This window comes from Triticum urartu, chromosome 5, assembly GCF_003073215.2.
Source record: "Triticum urartu cultivar G1812 chromosome 5, Tu2.1, whole genome shotgun sequence".
NCBI lineage: Eukaryota > Viridiplantae > Streptophyta > Magnoliopsida > Poales > Poaceae > Triticum > Triticum urartu.
The window spans coordinates 19518601-19538367 of record NC_053026.1 but is presented as its reverse complement, the minus strand read 5'-3'; the positions used below and the strand labels follow the sequence as shown (position 1 = coordinate 19538367).

Below are 19767 nucleotides of genomic sequence, written 5' to 3'. Positions count from 1 at the left end.
TACAGTACCCTGGTCCGAAAAAAACATAGATACGACCCCACGTCCACATAAGACCTACCGATTCCAATCATTCACGCGAGCAGCTCCATTAATCTCGCGAGCATTGACGCAGCTCCATAAGTAGTAGATCTCCACCAGCGGCTATCTCGTCGCCGGCGATCTTGTAACACCCTCGATGCGACTATATCTCCCACGTGTCGAGGCACGACTTAGAGGCATAATCACATTGAAGGCATATGTCGCAAGTCAGGCAATCATCACAAACATCCCATGTAATATAGATAATGCAAAGGGATAACATAGTTGGCTTACACTCGCCACGTCAAACAGGTACATAAATAACATACATCATCCAAACACTCATGGCCCGACTACGGCGCCAAAATGAAAGATAACCCAACAAGCAACATGGTCCTGATCACCCCCAACATGGCACCACTACTGATCATCAGGAAAGGAAACATAGTAACGCCGAGAGTCCTCGTCGAACTCCCACTTTAGCTCGTACGCGTCACCTGGAGCGGAATCACCTGGACCTGCATCTGGTGTAATGGTAATCTGTGAACCACAGGGACTCAGCAATCTCGCACCCTCGCGATCAAGACTATTTAAGCTTATAGGTAGGGTAAGGTAAATATATGTGGAGCTGCAGCAAGCGACTAGCATGTATGGTGGCTAACTTATTTGCAAAAGAGAGCGAGAAGAGGAGGCAAAGCGCGAGCGAGAAACTAGAGAGCAACCTGCGCAAACATTACTCCAACACCGTGTCCACTTCCCGGACTCCGCCGAGAAGAGGCCATCGCGGTAACACACACGGTTGATTCAATTTAATTAAATTAAGATTCAAGTTATCTACAACCGGACATTAACAAATTCCCATCTGCCCATAACCGCAGGCACGACTTTCGAAAGTTCAAACCCTGCAAGGGAGTCCCAACTTAGCCCATGACAAGCTCTCACGGTCAATGAAGGAATAGACCTCCTCCCAAGACGTTCCGATCAGACTCGGTATCTCGGTAATTCAAGACACTTTGACAGGTTAAAACAAGACCAGCAATACCGCCCGAATGTGCCGACAAATCCCGATAGGAGCTGCACATATCTCATTCTCAGGGCACACTCAGATTGTCTAAACTTCCGGTAGGCCAGCCCAGAGTTGCCCCTGGTAGCCACCGGCGGCTGATAGTTTGGACCAACACTCAGAGGAGCACTGGCCCGGGGGGGTTAAAATAATGATGACCCTTGAGTCTGCAGAACCCAAGGGAAGGAAAAAGGCTAGGTGGCAAATGGTAAAACCAAGGTTGGTCATTGCTGGAAAAGCTTTAATCAAGGCGAACTATCAAGGGGTTCCCATTATAACCCAACCGCGTAAGGAACGCAAAATCCGAGAACATAACACCGATATGACGGAAACTAGGGCGGCAAGAGTGGAACAAAATACTAGGCGAGAGGCCGAGCATTCCACCCTTTACCAAGTATATAGATGCATTAAGATAACAAGATAATATGATGATATCCCAACAAGTAAATAAATGTTCCAACAAGGAACGGCCTTCAATTTTACCTACAACTAGCAACGCTATAAGAAGGGCTGAGCAAAGCGGTAACATAGCCAATCAACGGTTTGCTAGGACATGGTGGGTTAGAGGTTTAACATGGCAATTTGGGAGGCTGACAAGCAAATGGTAGGCATCGTAGCATTGGCATAGCAAAAGAGCGAGCAAACTAGCATAGCAAAGATAGTAGTGATTTCGAGGGTATGACCATCTTGCCTGCAAAGCTGTCAGAGTTGACTGGATCCTCGAAAGAAAACTCATCTCCTGGCTCTACCCAAACAAGACAAACAAGCAACAAGGATACAATCAACCACGTGCAAGACTCAAACAACACGATGCAAAGATGGTATGCTATGCGGGATGCGATGCGGGATGCATAATGCAAGATATGACAGGAAATGCATGAACCTGGCCTCAACTTGGAATTCCAAGTGTGCCACTGGAAAGATGAGATGAAATCGCTTGAAAACGATATAAAGAACGCCGGAATCGGAATTACGGTTTGAAAATGGCAAGCGATTCAAATATGACACCGGTCTGCGATTTACAGCAAGTAGGCATCTAAATGCAATGAGATGAACATGCTACAACACTCAAACAAGACAACAAAATACATGGCAGGGAAGAATTCAAGATGCTTAACAAAAGTCTAGCACTGAGCTACGGCCAATTCATCCATTAGCAGGTTCAAACAAGCATGGCAAAAACGCAAATGGTAAACAGATCTCAGACTTAGTGAAATTAACACTTGTCTGGAATTTCAGACGAAGTAGCACTCTTCGGAGCAACAAAACAACATGCTACACGACATAAACATGACAAAGTAAAACATGGCATGGAGCTACTCAAATAGATTAATAAAAGTCTCTTAGTGACCTTGAGCCAAAAGGGATCGGAAAATATACTAACAAGCACATGAACATAGCAAAAACATAATCAGTTTTCAGACGTAGTGAAAACTGGCACATGCTGAAATATAACTCAAGTAGGCATGTTTACGAGCTCGATGCACTCACTACGGTGCAATTCATGGCAAGGCAAGCATACATCCATTAAGAAGGCACAAAATGCAAGCTAGACATGGCAAGAACAATAGCATAGCATGCACGAATCAACTACAACATCTCCGGCAAAATTGCAAACAAGTTGACAATCTGCCCAGATTCACAACGAAGCAAAAGTAGAGCTCGATTGACTCAAGCTAGGGTGCTCCATAATTGCAAAAAAGGCATGGATGGATAGATCACTACAATATTAACAAAACTCCTTTACTGATCATCCTCAAAAGAGGCACGGATCACTAGGAAACAACATGAACATATGGCATCATGAGATAAACAAATCCCAGGACTTAGTGAAATTACTAAGTCCCTGAAAACAGAATTACCAAGTGCCTCACTTTGCAAGCTTGCACTAGGCACCACGCACATCACAAAAATATATGGGTTGCACCTCTGGAAAGATGACAAAACCCTTAACAAAACATATGTAGAGCATCAGGTCATATCATGCACCCATTAATCATGGCAAAAATGACAAATGTCTAAGATGGAGTAGCAGATCTGACAATTAACTCAAGTAGCCCTCTTCTAACAGCATTTCGGGCATCAAGATGAACTCAAATGAAAATTATGCAATGGAATGAAATGATGTACTCTCAGAGATGAACATTTTGATATGCTATATGCATGAACCGGAGCTACGGATGCAAAGTTACGGAGCTATGAACATGGGCACTTCGATCTGCGATTTTAGGAATTAGTAGAAAAAATCACCCCGCGAGAAAAAAAATCAACTCTGGCGAGAAGAGGCCGGTTCCTCCGTCTCCGGCGACGGCGAGGCTCGAGCGCGGCGGTGGGAGGCCGGGGAGCGGCCGGACTCCGGCGGGGCGGCCGGATCTGGCCCCGGGAGGTGCGGGCGGCGCGAATCCGAGGCGGCGGCGACCGGATCGGGGCGGTGACGGCCGGATCGAGGCCGGCGACGGCCGGATCAAGGCGGCGGCGGGCGGATTCGACGGCGACCGGCGCGGCGGCAGGGTGGCACCGGCGAAGGCGGCGTCGGGCGGCTTGGCGGCGGGGAGCGAAGGAGGCAGCGCGCGGGCCGGGAGGGCCCGATCCGGGCTCTCCGAGCCAGAGGAGAGAGAGGATCGGCGGCGGTGATGTGGCAGCTTCCTATTGGATCGGGGCGACGGCGCGGCACGTCCAACCGGAAACGGACATGTCCGGCGGCTGCACGAGCGGAATTTTAGGGTTTCGGGGAGGAAGGAGATCTGAAAATCGGGGGGGGGGGGGTTTAAATAGGCATAGAGGGAGCTAGGAGAGTCCAAATGAGGTGCGGTTTTCGGCCACGCGATCGTGATCGAACGATCTAGATGATGGAGCAGAGTTAGGTGGGTTTTGGGCCAAAATGGAGGGGTGTTGGGCTGCAACACACACGAGGCCTTTTCGGTCCCTCGGTTAACTGTTGGAGTATCAAACGAAGTCCAAATGATACGAAACTTGATAGACGGTCTACCGGTAGTAAACCAAGGCTGCTTGGCAAGTCTCGGTCCAATCCGGAAATGTTTAATCCGGACACACGAAAGAAAGGTAGAAATGACCACCGGAGGAGAACGAAGCGCCGGAATGCAAAACGGACAACGGGGAAAATGCTCGAATGCATGAGATAAACACGTATGCAAATGCAATGCACATGATGACATGATATGAGATGCATGACAACAAAAACAACACACGAGACAAAAACCCGAACCCGAGAAAATAAAATAACTTAACGCCGGAAACGGCAAGAGTTGGAGTACAAATTGGGAAAGTTATATCCGGGGTGTTACAGATCTCGTCGGACAGCGGGCGGGACAACGTCGTGAATCTCCAACGATCGCGCACAGGTACCGCATCCCGCGTCCCCCCTCTAGTCTCGCTCGCGGCAACATCGAATGAACTGCCGCCGCGCCAGTGGCAGTGGTTAACCTAGCTACCCGGCGGCGCATGCGATCGTGGATTTTGTTCCGGTAGTGCTGCTCCTCGTGATCTGGGTTCACGTAGCGTCGGTTGCCGTCGGCTGTGCGCACCACCAGTATCGTTATTTGATGTGGCGGCTAACCTAGGTATCCGGCGGCAGAGATAATCACAGATCTAGCTAGGTTTTGAGATCGTGCAGTTCCTCGCGATTGAAAGTGATCACGACGGGTGCCGTGGCCATCTTCCTTACTAAGTTTGGCAAATCTAAATGGCCTCGGTTGCGGTTGTTTACATAACAGCTGTGATCGTGTGCTATGTGTTTTATATTTCATCATTGATAATGTTTGCACATGTGATGATACATATTATTGGTTTAGGAAATGGCGGAAGAGGAGTTAACTGATATCATGGTAGACATGGAGTATGGAGAACTGATGAAAGACTGGATAGAAGATTGGTCAGATGATGAAAATTCAGACCGTGAAGATCGGTCAGAGAATGGGAACGAATGGGACAATCTTAATGTGAGTGGCATTGTCATGTTGTAATTTTTTGGTGTCATCCGACAACATTAATTCTTTGTGTTGAAAATTTATAGATCAATGAGCTTGATGATGATCAGGAAAACAACTCGGAGCTCTCGAATGAAGATTACATTAGTCAGGTACGTAAGTGAAAAATTTTGTTGGCATGCAAATCGAATTTCTTTTGGATGTCATAATGCGTACGACTATTATGGTGAATCCGACACGGAGACATGCCTTAACGACGAATCATTAGATGCACCTGGTTCTGGGGAGTCTGAGTCGTCGGTCATCATGAGTGAGGTATGTGTGTAATCAATGTTTTATGGAAGTAAGTAATGTTAAACCATAGAAATCTGTTTTCATGGCTGTGGTTTGATTGTGTAGGTGACACAAGATGATGGTGCAAAGAATGTCCAAGATACTGCCAGTGCAGATGATAAGAGGGATATGTTCATGCAGATAATGGAAATGACCTTTATGTCTCACGATGCTGCGTATGATTTCTACAACAGCTATGCTAGAGATAATGGTTTCAGTATTAGAAAGAACAAGGTCAAGTATAGCAAAACAGAGTCACGTCATATGCATTATAGGCGGTTTGTTTGTTCAAGACAAGGGAAACGTGACAGCAAGTTGCTGACCGAGGAAGGACACAGCCGTAGGCTCAGACCGGAGACACGCTGCTTTTGCGAAGCGCACCTGACCGTCAAGCTTGACCAAAAGCGTGGGGTTTGGTATGTTGAAAGTTTTGAGGACAAGCATAGCCATATGTTGGTAGGACCGGACGAGGTACCTTTTCTTTGGTCCCATAGAAAAATCAAAGAGTACCAGAAGCATGAGATAATGTCCATGGGAGCTGCAGGGATTAGAATTCACGACATGATGGATTGCTTCATCAGCAAGCATGTATGGTACGACGGTGTTGGTTTTACCAGGCGTGAAATATACAACCTTTGCGCCAAGGAGAAGAGGAAGCTGCTTTCAAAAGGTGATGCTGCCGCAGCCATAGGCATCATGGCCAGTAGGAAATAGAGGGATCCTAGCTTCTTTTTCGAGTACAAGCTAGATAAGGAAGGACATTTGAATAGGATGTTCTGGTGCGACTCCCAGTCTCGTCATGACTATGAGGACTTCGGCGACGCGCTTGTATTTGACAGCACGTACAAGATGAACCGCTATGGTATGCCATTCATACCTTTTGTTGGTCTTAACAATCACCGGAAGACCACTGTTTTTGGTTGTGCCATAGTTTCGGACGAGACCGAGGTGACATACGTGTGGCTTCTGCAGACGTTTTTGAGGTCCATGTGTCAAAAGATGCCTAAGAGTGTAATCACAGACGCCGACGCTGCGATGATCAAGGCAATTCGCGAAGTCTTGCCAGACGTGTGGCACCGTATATGTACGTGGCACATAGAGAAAAATATGAAGATTCACCTCAGTCACAAGTCCTTGAAGGAGTTTTGAACTCTTCTGTACTACAGCACGTCCACGGCAACGTTTGAGGAGAGATGGCACGCATTTTCCGAAAAATGGCAGTCGGAAAAAACTGTAACATGGTTGAGGCGGATGTATAAGAAGAGAAGACTGTGGGCCGCGGCATATCTAACAGAGGGGTTTTGGCTTGGCATGAAAAGCAACCAGCGGAGTGAAAGCCTGAACTCATGCCTTCACCTCCACCTAGACGGTGAAATGACCCTGGTGGATATGATTTTGCACTATGAGAACGCCATTGTGCGTATCCGTGAAAACGAGGCGCGAGATGACTGCACGGCCTCACAGAGTTTACCGGTGCCAGTTACTAGCTCGAGGGAACTTGAGATAGCTCTATATGTTGCAGGATGATCTTAGAAAAATTGACGGCATGGAGATTGTAGAAATTAAGCTGGGAGACGGATCACAGCAGTACATCGTGGCCTGGCAGAATAACCGGAAGCGTAGTTTTTTGGTGGAGTATACACCAGTAAATTCTGCAGAAACTATAAGGTGCAGCTGCAGAAGAATGATTCGAAAGGGTCTACCTTGCAAGCACATATTCCATGTACTGAAGCACTTGAACATATCTGAAATACCAAAGTGTTTAGTTCTTATTCGGTTCACGAAAGAAGCAAGGTTGGGACTGCCCGCGAGGCACACAAGCGATCTGTTGGGATTTGGTTGGACTGGGGCCGGGGAAAGAATGAAATATAGCCAGGTCAGTGTGTTAGCGTCTAAAGCTATGCATGCGGCATGCAAACACCCTGCTTTGTGGGATCAGTTACAGGAGAGTTTGAAGGCTGTGATAGCTAAGAGTCATGAGTATGATCTGCTAGAGGAAAATTTGTTGAAGCAAACAAATGACATCAGTAAGTGTGCAGTTGAATATGTGGACGATGGTGAAGGCAACATGATTGAGGTTAAAGATCCTATGAAAGTGTCAAGCAAAGGTGCAACAAAGGCAGATGAGAGCCGCCCTGTCTCGAAAAATGGTAGACCACTCTCTTTTGATGAGTTGAAAACCCAGTGCGGTGCTTGCAAATTGGTAGGACACACTAGACGTAGCAAGAAATGCAAACTAAATGAGAAGTAAGTGTTTGTATGCATTGTGGATTATTAAAGTTTGTATCATTCATTAACTTAGCTTGTCTTCTATCAGGTGCAGAAAAGTGGAGAAGGAACAAGAGTAGAACACTTGCTTCAAATATTTACTATGTTAATCGGCCGACTCATACTCGGAGGCTTTGGCCCCCTAATTGTATCCTTAGTGTATTAGCAGACGAGATCCCAGTCTTTGTTTAAATAAAGTAAGATGTTTCCCTGTAAACAAAAATCAAAAAAATTCTTTACTGTGTAATGACCGGGGCGGGAGGTAGAAAGAATATTATTGTACGTTTACCCTGCCCACGTCCTAAATGCCATTAAATAAGTAACTGTACCACTCTCCTCCCCACCACACACTCACCCACCTCCCACGGGCGCCGGTTCGAACTCCCCTCTTATCCCCACCTACAGTAGATCGAGAATACCCTCGCCGGCGACCGCTGCAACTGCCTCCATGGAGAGAAGCCTCGGCTGGCAGAGAGCGATGCTGGACCTCGCCGACGATGACGAGGGGTGGCGCGCGCGGTTGATGGAGGTGTGCGGCTGGTTCCCCAGCACGGAGATGTTGGTCAACCACGCGCGTGGCCTCGTCAAAGTCCTCACCGACGCTGAGAAGAAGCGTGCCTTCCCCTACGGCCGCGGCGTCCCGCCGGCTGTCCTACTCGTGTGGGCAATGCGAGAGGCCACGTTGAGCGACTCCCCTGTTCAGCGTGCAAGGTGGTGGATGTACCGCTCCACCACCATGACGCTGCAGCCAGATTCAGCACGCGTCGCGTCGAGGGCGGGCCGCGTCGACGTCGCCGCTGCCTCCTGTGCCACTGAATCCGGCCCACCTGCTTGCAGGACCCAGGGTTCGACCTAACTTGCGGTCGCCACAGCTCTTCTCGCCGCCGCCGCCGCCCGACGCCCAGCTCACTGTCATGCTTTCGCCATCGAGATTTGGATGCACAAATAGAGAGGGAGGGCTAGGGATTTGGAAAGCGAAACAAGAAAAGGGGAAAGATCGATGTGAACCTGGCAAAATGGGCTGGTGGAGCGCTGCCGGGAAGATAGCCCGCCTGTGGGGCCCCTCACGTGGTTAGATGGGCCGTGCCTGGCATTATGATGAGGACAGTGTTGGAAATATGCCCTAGAGGCAATAATAAAAGCATTATTATTATATTTCCTTGTTCATGATAATTGTCTTTATTCATGCTATAATTGTGTTATTCGGAAATCGTAATACATGTGTGAATAACAGAGACCAACATGTCCCTAGTAAGCCTCTAGTTGACTAGCTCGTTGATCAACAGATAGTCATGGTTTCCTGACTATGGACATTGGATGTCATTGATAACGAGATCACATCATTAGGAGAATGATGTGATGGACAAGACCCAATCCTAAACATAGCACAAGATCGTATAGTTCGTTTGCTAGAGTTTTCCAATGTCAAAGTATCTTTTCCTTAGACCATGAGATCGTGTAACTCCCGGATACCGTAGGAGTGCTTTGGGTATGCCAAACGTCACAACGTAACTGGGTGACTATAAAGGTAGACTACGGGTATCTCCGAAAGTGTCTGTTGGGTTGACATGGATCAAGACTGGGATTTGTCACTCCGTATGACGGAGAGGTATCACTGGGCCCACTTGGTAATGCATCATCATAATGAGCTCAAAGTGACCAAGTGTCTGGTCACGGGATCATGCATTACGGTACGAGTAAAGTGACTTGCCAGTAACGAGATTGAACGAGGTATTGGGATACCGACGATCGAATCTCGGGCAAGTAACATATCGATTGACAAAGCGAATTGCATACGGGGTTGATTGAATCCTCGACATCGTGGTTCATCCGATGAAATCATCGTGGAGCATGTGGGAGCCAACATGGGTATCCAGATCCCGCTGTTGGTTATTAACCGGAGAGTCGTCTCGGTCATGTCTGCTTGTCTCCCGAACCCGTAGGGTCTACACACTTAAGGTTCGGTGACGCTAGGGTTGTGAAGATATGTATATGCAGAAACCCGAATGTTGTTCGGAGTCCCGGATGAGATCCCAGACGTCACGAGGAGTTCCGGAATGGTCCGGAGGTAAAGAATTATATATAGGAAGTGCTGTTTCGGGCATCGGGACAAGTTTCGGGGTTATCGGTATTGTACCGGGACCACCGGAAGGGTCCCGGGGGTCCACCAGGTGGGGCCACCTATCCCGGAGGGCCCCATGGTCTGAAATAGGATGGAACCCAGCCCATAGTGGGCTGGGGCGCCTGCCCCTATAGGCCCATGCGCCTAGGGTTCCACCATGGAAGAGTCCATGTGGTGGAAGGCACCCCTAGGTGCCTTGGGGGGGAGGGAAACCTCCCCTTGGCCGCCGCCCCCCTAGTAGATCTCATCTACTAGGGCCAGCGCCCCCCCATGGCACCCCTATATATAGTGGGGGGGAGAGGAGGGATTACACACCAGCCCCTGGCGCCTCCCTCTCTCCCCGTTACGTCTCCTTTTCGCAGTATAGGCGAAGCCCTGCTTCCGTGACGCCCTGCATCCACCACCACGCCGTCGTGCTGCTGGATCTTCATCAACCTCTCCTTCCCCCTTGCTGGATCAAGAAGGAGGAGACGTCTCCCGTCCCGTACGTGTGTTGAACGCGGAGGTGCCGTCCGTTCGGCGCTGGTCATCGGTGATTTGGATCACGTCGAGTACGACTACATCATCATCGTTCCTTTGAACGCTTCCGTGCGCCATCTACAAAGGTATGTAGATGCATCCGATGACTCGTTGCTAGATGAACTCCTAGATGATCTTGGTGAAACGAGTAGGAAAATTTTTGTTTTCTGCAACGTTCCCCAACAGTGGCATCATGACCTAGGTCTATGCGTAGTTCTTCTTGCGCGAGTAGAACACAATTAGTTGTGGGCGTAGATTTGTCAACTTTCTTGCCGTTACTAGTCTTTTCTTGCTTCAGCGGTATTGTGGGATGAAGCGGCCCGGACCAACCTTACACGTACGCTTACGTGAGACCGGTTCCACCGACTAACATGCACTAGTTGCATAAGGTGGCTGGCGGGTGTCTGTCTCTCCCACTTTAGTTGGAGCGGATTCGATGAACAGGGTCCTTATGAAGGGTAAATAGAAGTTGACAAATCACGTTGTGGCTTTAACGTAGGTAAGAAGACGTTCTTGCTAGAACCCTAAATCAGCCACGTAAAACTTGCAACAACAATTAGAGGACGTCTAACTTGTTTTTGCAGCAAGTGGTTTGTGATATGATATGGCCAAAGTTGTGATGAATGATGAATGATCTATATGTGATGTATGAGATGTTCATGCTATTGTAATAGGAATCACGACTTGCATGTCGATGAGTATGACAACCGGCAGGAGCCATAGGAGTTGTCTTTATTCTTTTATATGACCTGCGTGTCATCGAGAGACGCCATGTAAATTACTTTACTTTATTGCTAAACGCGTTAGCCATAGTAGTAGAATTAATAGTTGGCGAGCAACTTCATGGAGACACGATGATGGAGATCATGATGATGGAGATCATGGTGTCAAGCCGGTGACAAGATGATCATGGAGCCCCAAGATGGAGATCAAAGGAGCTATGTGATATTGGCCATATCATGTCACGTTTATTATTTGATTGCATGTGATGTTTATCATGTTTTGCATCTTGTTTACTTAGAACGACGGTAGTAAATAAGATGATCCCTCATAACAATATCAAGAAGTGTTCTCCCCTAACTGTGCACCGTTGCTAAAGTTCGTCGTTTCTAAGCACGTCGTGATGATCGGGTGTGATGGATCCTTACGTTCACATACAACGGGTGTAAGACAGTTTTACACATGCAAAACACTTAGGGTTAACTTGACGAGCCTAGCATGTGTATAGACATGGCCTCGGAACACAAAAGACCGAAAGGTCGAGCATGAGTCGTATAGAAGATACGATCAACATGAAGATGTTCACCGACGTTGACTAGTCCGTCTCACGTGATGATCGGACACGGCCTAGTTAACTCGGATCATGTAATACTTAGATGACTAGAGGGATGTCTAATCTAAGTGGGAGTTCATTAATAATTTGATTAGATGAACTTAATTATCATGAACTTAGTCTAAAATCTTTGCAATATGTCTTGTAGATCAAATGGCCAACGTAGTCCTCAACTTCAACGCGTTCCTAGAGAAAACCAAGCAGAAAGACGATGGCAGCAACTATACGGACTGGGTCCGGAACCTGAGGATCATCCTCATAGCTGCCAAGAAAGATTATGTCCTACAAGCACCGCTAGGTGAAGCTCCCGTCCCACAGAACCAAGACGTTATGAACGCTTGGCAGACACGTGTTGACGACTACTCCCTTGTTCAGTGCGGCATGCTTTACAGCTTAGAGCCGGGGCTCCAAAAGCGTTTTGAGAGACATGGAGCATATGAGATGTTCGAAGAGCTGAAAATGGTTTTTCAAGCTCATGCCCGGATCGAGAGATATGAAGTCTCCGATAAGTTCTTCAGCTGTAAGATGGAGGAAAATAGTTCTGTCAGTGAGCACATACTCACTATGTCTGGGTTACATAACCGCTTGTCTCAGCTGGGAGTTAATCTCCCGGATGATGCGGTCATTGACAGAATCCTCCAGTCGCTTCCACCAAGCTACAAGAGCTTTGTGATGAACTTCAACATGCAGGGGATGCAAAAGACCATTCCTGAGTTGTTCTCTATGCTGAAATCAGCGGAGGTAGAAGTCAAGAAGGAACATCAAGTGTTGATGGTCAATAAAACCACTAAGTTCAAGAAAGGCAAGGGTAAAAAGAACTTCAAGAAGGACGGCAAGGAGGTTGCCGCGCCCGGCAAGAAAGCTGCCGGGAAGAAGCCAAAGAATGGACCCAAGCCCGAGACTGAGTGCTTTTATTGCAAAGGGAAGGGTCACTGGAAGCGGAACTGCCCTAAATACTTAGCGGACAAGAAGGCCGGCAACACCAAAGGTATATTTGATATACATGTAATTGATGTGTACCTTACCAGTACTCGTAGTGACTCCTGGGTATTTGATACCGGTGCCGTTGCTCATATTTGTAACTCACAGCAGGAGCTGCGGAATAAACGGAGACTGGCGAAGGACGAGGTGACGATGCGCGTCGGGAATGGTTCCAAGGTCGATGTGATCGCCGTCGGCACGCTGCCTCTACATTTACCAACGGGATTAGTTTTAAACCTCAATAATTGTTATTTAGTGCCAGCTTTGAGCATGAACATTGTATCGGGATCTCGTTTAATTCGAGATGGCTACTCATTTAAATCTGAGAATAATGGTTGTTCCATTTATATGAGAGATATGTTTTATGGTCATGCTCCTATGGTGAATGGTTTATTCTTAATGAATCTCGAGCGTATTGCTACACATATTCATAGTGTGAGTACCAAAAGGAGTAAAGTTGATAATGATAGTACCACATACTTGTGGCACTGCCGCCTTGGTCACATAGGTGTCAAACGCATGAAGAAGCTCCATGCAGATGGACTTTTAGAGTCTCTTGATTATGAATCATTTGACACATGCGAACCATGCCTCATGGGTAAGATGACCAAGACTCCGTTCTCAGGAACAATGGAGCGAGCAACCGACTTATTGGAAATCATACATACTGATGTGTGCGGTCCAATGAGTGTTGAGGCTCGCGGTGGCTATCATTATGTTCTCACGCTCACTGATGATTTAAGTAGATATGGGTATATCTACTTAATGAAACACAAGTCTGAAACCTTTGAAAAGTTCAAGGAATTTCAGAGTGAGGTTGAGAATCAACGTGACAGGAAAATCAAGTTTCTACGATCAGATCGTGGAGGAGAATACTTGAGTCACGAGTTTGGCACACACTTAAGAAAATGTGGAATAGTTTCACAACTCATGCCGCCTGGAACACCTCAGCGTAACGGTGTGTCCGAACGTCGTAATCGCACTCTATTGGATATGGTGCGGTCTATGATGTCTCTTACTGATTTACCGCTATCTTTTTGGGGCTATGCTTTAGAGACTGCCGCATTCACTTTAAATAGGGCTCCGTCGAAATCCGTTGAGACGACACCGTTTGAATTGTGGTTTGGTAAGAAACCTAAGTTGTCGTTTCTGAAAGTTTGGGGATGCGATGCTTATGTCAAGAAACTTCAACCTGAAAAGCTCGAACCCAAATCGGAAAAATGCGTCTTCATAGGATACCCAAAAGAAACTGTTGGGTACACCTTCTACCTCAGATCCGAAGGCAAGATCTTTGTTGCCAAGAATGGGTCCTTTCTAGAGAAAGAGTTTCTCTCGAAAGAAGTAAGTGGGAGGAAAGTAGAGCTTGATGAAGTATTACCTCTTGAACCGGAAAATGGCGCAACTCAAGAAAATGTTCCTGAGGTGCCTGCACCGACTAGAGAGGAAGTTAATGATAATGATCAAGATACTTCTGATCAAGCTCCTACTGAAATTCGAAGGTCCACAAGGACACGTTCCGCACCAGAGTGGTACGGCAACCCTGTCTTGGAAATCATGTTGTTAGACAACGGTGAACCTTCGAACTATGAAGAAGCGATGGCGGGCCCGGATTCCGACAAATGGCTAGAAGCCATGAAATCCGAGATAGGATCCATGTATGAAAACGAAGTATGGACTTTGACTGACTTGCCCGTTGAACGGCGAGCCATAGAAAATAAATGGATCTTTAAGAAGAAGACAGACGCGGATGGTAATGTGACCATCTATAAAGCTCGGCTTGTCGCTAAGGGTTATCGACAAGTTCAAGGGGTTGACTACGATGAGACTTTCTCACCGGTAGCAAAGCTAAAGTCCGTCCGAATCATGTTAGCAATTGCCCCATTTTATGATTATGAAATTTGTCAAATGGACGTCAAAACGGCATTCCTTAATGGTTTCCTTAAGGAAGAATTGTATATGATGCAGCCGGAAGGTTTTGTCGATCCTAAGAATGCTGACAAGGTGTGCAAGCTCCAACGCTCGATTTATGGGCTGGTGCAAGCATCTCGGAGTTGGAACATTCGCTTTGATGAGATGATCAAAGCGTTTGGGTTTACGCAGACTTATGGAGAAGCCTGCGTTTACAAGAAAGTGAGTGGGAGCTCTGTAGCATTTCTCATATTATATGTAGATGACATACTTTTGATGGGAAATGATATAGAACTCTTGGACAGCATCAAGGCCTACTTGAATAAGAGTTTTTCAATGAAGGACCTTGGAGAAGCTGCTTATATATTAGGCATCAAAATCTATAGAGATAGATCAAGACGCCTCATAGGTCTTTCACAAAGCACATACCTTGATAAGATATTGAAGAAGTTCAATATGGATCATTCTAAGAAGGGGTTCTTGCCTGTGTTACAAGGTGTGAAATTGAGCTCAGCTCAATGTCCGACCACGGCAGAAGAAATAGAAGAGATGAGTGTCATCCCCTATGCCTCAGCCATAGGTTCTATTATGTATGCCATGCTGTGTACCAGACCTGATGTAAACCTTGCCGTAAGTTTGGTAGGAAGGTACCAAAGTAATCCCGGCAAGGAACACTGGACAGCGGTCAAGAATATCCTGAAGTACCTGAAAAGGACTAAGGAAATGTTTCTCGTTTATGGAGGTGACGAAAAGCTCGTCGTAAAGGGTTACGTCGACGCTAGCTTCGACACAGATCTGGATGACTCTAAGTCACAAACCGGATACGTGTATATGTTGAATGGTGGAGCAGTGAGCTGGTGCAGCTACAAGCAGAGCGTCGTGGCGGGATCTACATGTGAAGCGGAGTACATGGCAGCCTCGGAGGCAGCACATGAAGCAATATGAGTGAAGGAGTTCATCACCGACCTAGGAGTCATACCCAATGCGTCGGGACCGATCAAGCTCTTCTGTGACAACACTGGAGCTATTGCTCTTGCCAAGGAGCCCAGGTTTCACAAAAAGACAAGGCACATCAAGCGTCGCTTCAACTCCATTCGTGAAAATGTTCAAGATGGAGACATAGAGATTTGTAAAGTACATACGGACCTGAATATAGCAGATCCGTTGACTAAACCTCTCCCTAGAGCAAAACATGATCAACACCAGAATTCCATGGGTGTTCGATTCATCACAATGTAACTAGATTATTGACTCTAGTGCAAGTGGGAGACTGTTGGAAATATGCCCTAGAGGCAATAATAAAAGCATTATTATTATATTTCCTTGTTCATGATAATTGTCTTTATTCATGCTATAATTGTGTTATTCGGAAATCGTAATACATGTGTGAATAACAGAGACCAACATGTCCCTAGTAAGCCTCTAGTTGACTAGCTCGTTGATCAACAGATAGTCATGGTTTCCTGACTATGGACATTGGATGTCATTGATAACGAGATCACATCATTAGGAGAATGATGTGAATGGACAAGACCCAATCCCTAAACATAGCACAAGATCGTATAGTTCGTTTGCTAGAGTTTTCCAATGTCAAAGTATCTTTTCCTTAGACCATGAGATCGTGTAACTCCCGGATACCGTAGGAGTGCTTTGGGTATGCCAAACGTCACAACGTAACTGGGTGACTATAAAGGTAGACTACGGGTATCTCCGAAAGTGTCTGTTGGGTTGACATGGATCAAGACTGGGATTTGTCACTCCGTATGACGGAGAGGTATCACTGGGCCCACTCGGTAATGCATCATCATAATGAGCTCAAAGTGACCAAGTGTCTGGTCACGGGATCATGCATTACGGTACGAGTAAAGTGACTTGCCGGTAACGAGATTGAACGAGGTATTGGGATACCGACGATCGAATCTCGGGCAAGTAACATATCGATTGACAAAGGGAATTGCATACGGGGTTGATTGAATCCTCGACATCGTGGTTCATCCGATGAAATCATCGTGGAGCATGTGGGAGCCAACATGGGTATCCAGATCCCGCTGTTGGTTATTGACCGGAGAGTCGTCTCGGTCATGTCTGCTTGTCTCCCGAACCCGTAGGGTCTACACACTTAAGGTTCGGTGACGCTAGGGTTGTGAAGATATGTATATGCAGAAACCCGAATGTTGTTCGGAGTCCCGGATGAGATCCCGGACGTCACGAGGAGTTCCGGAATGGTCCGGAGGTAAAGAATTATATATAGGAAGTGCTGTTTCGGGCATCGGGACAAGTTTCGGGGTTATCGGTATTGTACCGGGACCACCGGAAGGGTCCCGGGGGTCCACCGGGTGGGGCCACCTATCCCGGAGGGCCCCATGGGCTGAAATAGGATGGAACCCAGCCCATAGTGGGCTGGGGCGCCAGCCCCTATAGGCCCATGCGCCTAGGGTTTCCACCATGGAAGAGTCCATGTGGTGGAAGGCACCCCTAGGTGCCTTGGGGGGGAGGGAAACCTCCCCTTGGCCGCCGCCCCCCCTAGTAGATCTCATCTACTAGGGCCGGCGCCCCCCCCCATGGCACCCCTATATATAGTGGGGGGGAGAGGAGGGATTACACACCAGCCCCTGGCGCCTCCCTCTCTCCCCGTTACGTCTCCTTTTCGCAGTATAGGCGAAGCCCTGCTTCCGTGACGCCCTGCATCCACCACCACGCCGTCGTGCTGCTGGATCTTCATCAACCTCTCCTTCCCCCTTGCTGGATCAAGAAGGAGGAGACGTCTCCCGTCCCGTACGTGTGTTGAACGCGGAGGTGCCGTCCGTTCGGCGCTGGTCATCGGTGATTTGGATCACGTCGAGTACGACTACATCATCACCGTTCCTTTGAACGCTTCCGTGCGCCATTTACAAAGGTATGTAGATGCATCCGATGACTCGTTGCTAGATGAACTCCTAGATGATCTTGGTGAAACGAGTAGGAAAATTTTTGTTTTCTGCAACGTTCCCCAACACGGACCAAGGTTCAAAAATGCGATATGTTTGGGAGTTATTGATTCTATGGATTTTTGGGATGAGAAGAAAGATGATTCAGGTGAATCAAAAAAATGACAGCCCACATGGTGTCGAACCCCCAACTAGGGCTACAAGAAAAGCTCGAACCTCGTGAGCCGCTCGAGATCGACTCGTTTTTTGGCTCGACTCAAGATCGACTCGAAAAGAAATTAGCTGAGTTTGAACACTTTATGTAGCTCGACCAAGAAACGAGCCGATCGTGAGCCAATATTGGCTCGCTCGATAGCTCGACATAATATCATTATGTTAAATGATCATGGTATATATTAAATGGAAATAAGATAATATTTTATCATATATGATGCCCATGGTTTTTCTTCAATTTATTTACAAGCAAACATGGAAGCTTAATTAAGTGCGGAGAAGATTTTGGCCTAATTAACTACTTTAAGAAATTTATATTATCATGGTCTTCATTGGAATAATATTTTTAGTGTTTTCTTACGTCATGGTCTACCTTATCTAGTTGGAATAATCGCCATAGATTTATAATTTTTACCATCTCATTTAGCTCGAAACTATCTCGAGATCGACTCGAGATCGTTACAACATGAGCACAAGCCATATTTTATAGCTCGATCTTGAGCTTCACTCAGTTTGAACTCGCTCAAATTTTAATATGAGTTGAGCTGAGCCAAGTCTAACTCGCTCGAACTCGACTCGTTTGTAGCCCTACCCACAACCTGTTGGAGATGGACGATCAAACCAACCGCCAGAGGTGAGAAACCAAGTCGACCATGTTTTGGCGGAGTCCCTATTATCGAAACTGCCAGGATGCCCGACCGTACGGCGGCGCCATGGACGCCGGGACAGCAGTCGCGATGGAATTGAGGAGAGCTTTTCTTAGAGCATCTCCAGCCGTTCGGCCCCCAGGGCACCGGAAAGAGTAGCGTGGGGGCGAGACGGCGCTAGATTGGTGCGTGTGGGCGACTTTGTTCCCGGTCGTCGGCCCACAGGTCGCCCCGGGTTCGGTGATATTCCATACAAATATATACAAACTCGGCGATTTTTGCACGAACTCGGCGAAACTTCATTGAAATTTGTACAAAAAACATAAGAACATGCAAACTACGCCAAACTATGCCTAGCCGCCACCGCCACTGCCGTCCGTCGTCTACATGTCGAAAAGCCTGTAAAAGCGGGTGTAGTCGCCGTCGTCGCCATCATCGTCGTCGTCGCGTGCCTCGCCTGTGCCGCTGACGTCCCTGCTGCAGCCCTGGCCAGGATCGCCGATGCGCGGTGGGGCGCTAGACGGCCTGGCCTCGTCCTCCTCGCCGCTGTCGAGGACGATGACGCCGCCCTCCTCGCGCCCGCGGTGCCAGGCCTGGAACTCCGTGTACGCCCGGCGTTGGCGGCGTACCTGCTCCCGGACGTAGTCCTTCTTCGCCCACTTGAGGGCGGACTCGTCGTCGAGGGCCGCCATCTCGACGTGCTCGGGCTTCACCGGGAGCAGCTCCAGCTCGGGCTTCGGCCGGACCAGGCAGAGGGAGCCGCACAGGGAGGGCCGGGCATCCTCGTTGATGACGAGGGCGCCGCTGCGGATGCGGCCCCCGAGCGGCGTCTCCTCCGGCTCGGGCTTGACGGGGCGGACCGCCGGCGAGCCGGAGCCCGACGACGAGGACGACCCAGGCTCCATCCGTCGCGGCGTTCAAGAGCTACCACGGCGGCGAGAGAAGGACGACCGCGGCGGGTACTCGAGGCACGACACGTTGTCGGTCTCGATGTGGTTGAGGACGGCCTCGAGGGTGCGGCCTGGCACGCCCCACCACTCGCGCCGTCCGTCGGTGTTAAGGCGGCCGCGGCGGATGACGCCATTGGTGGAGGCGATCTGCTCCTCGCGGCGGCGTTGGAAGTACATGGTCCAGAGGGTGTGGCTGTCGGCGGCATAGCGCGGCTCGTTCTGCTGCTCCTCCGTCAGGCATGGGCGGATGCGGGCGATCTCGGCCCGCCGAACTGCCTCTTCGGGCACCGGTGGCACCGAGACGCCACCAGCGCTCAGCCTCCACGTCGCCGGCACTCGCATGTCCGGGGGCGCCGGGTACTCGGCCCCGTAGAGCAGGCGCGCTTCCAACTCTTGGAGGTGGCGGCGGCCGAAGCTGTTTGCCGCCGCACCGTCGCCTGGGAACCTCTCGGCCATCTGTTCGTTGGCGGAAAGAGGGGAGAGTGTGGCTTTCTGCGCCGAAGAGGGTGGAAATGACAGCTGTGGCGTCCACTGGCGA

General features: G+C 48.5%; 1 pseudogene; it reads left to right on the top strand.

Annotated features, from left to right (window-relative positions):
• Positions 1-4896: 4896 nt before the first annotated feature.
• LOC125506653 overlaps positions 4897-19767 on the top strand; it is a 79594-nt pseudogene continuing 64723 nt past the window's right edge.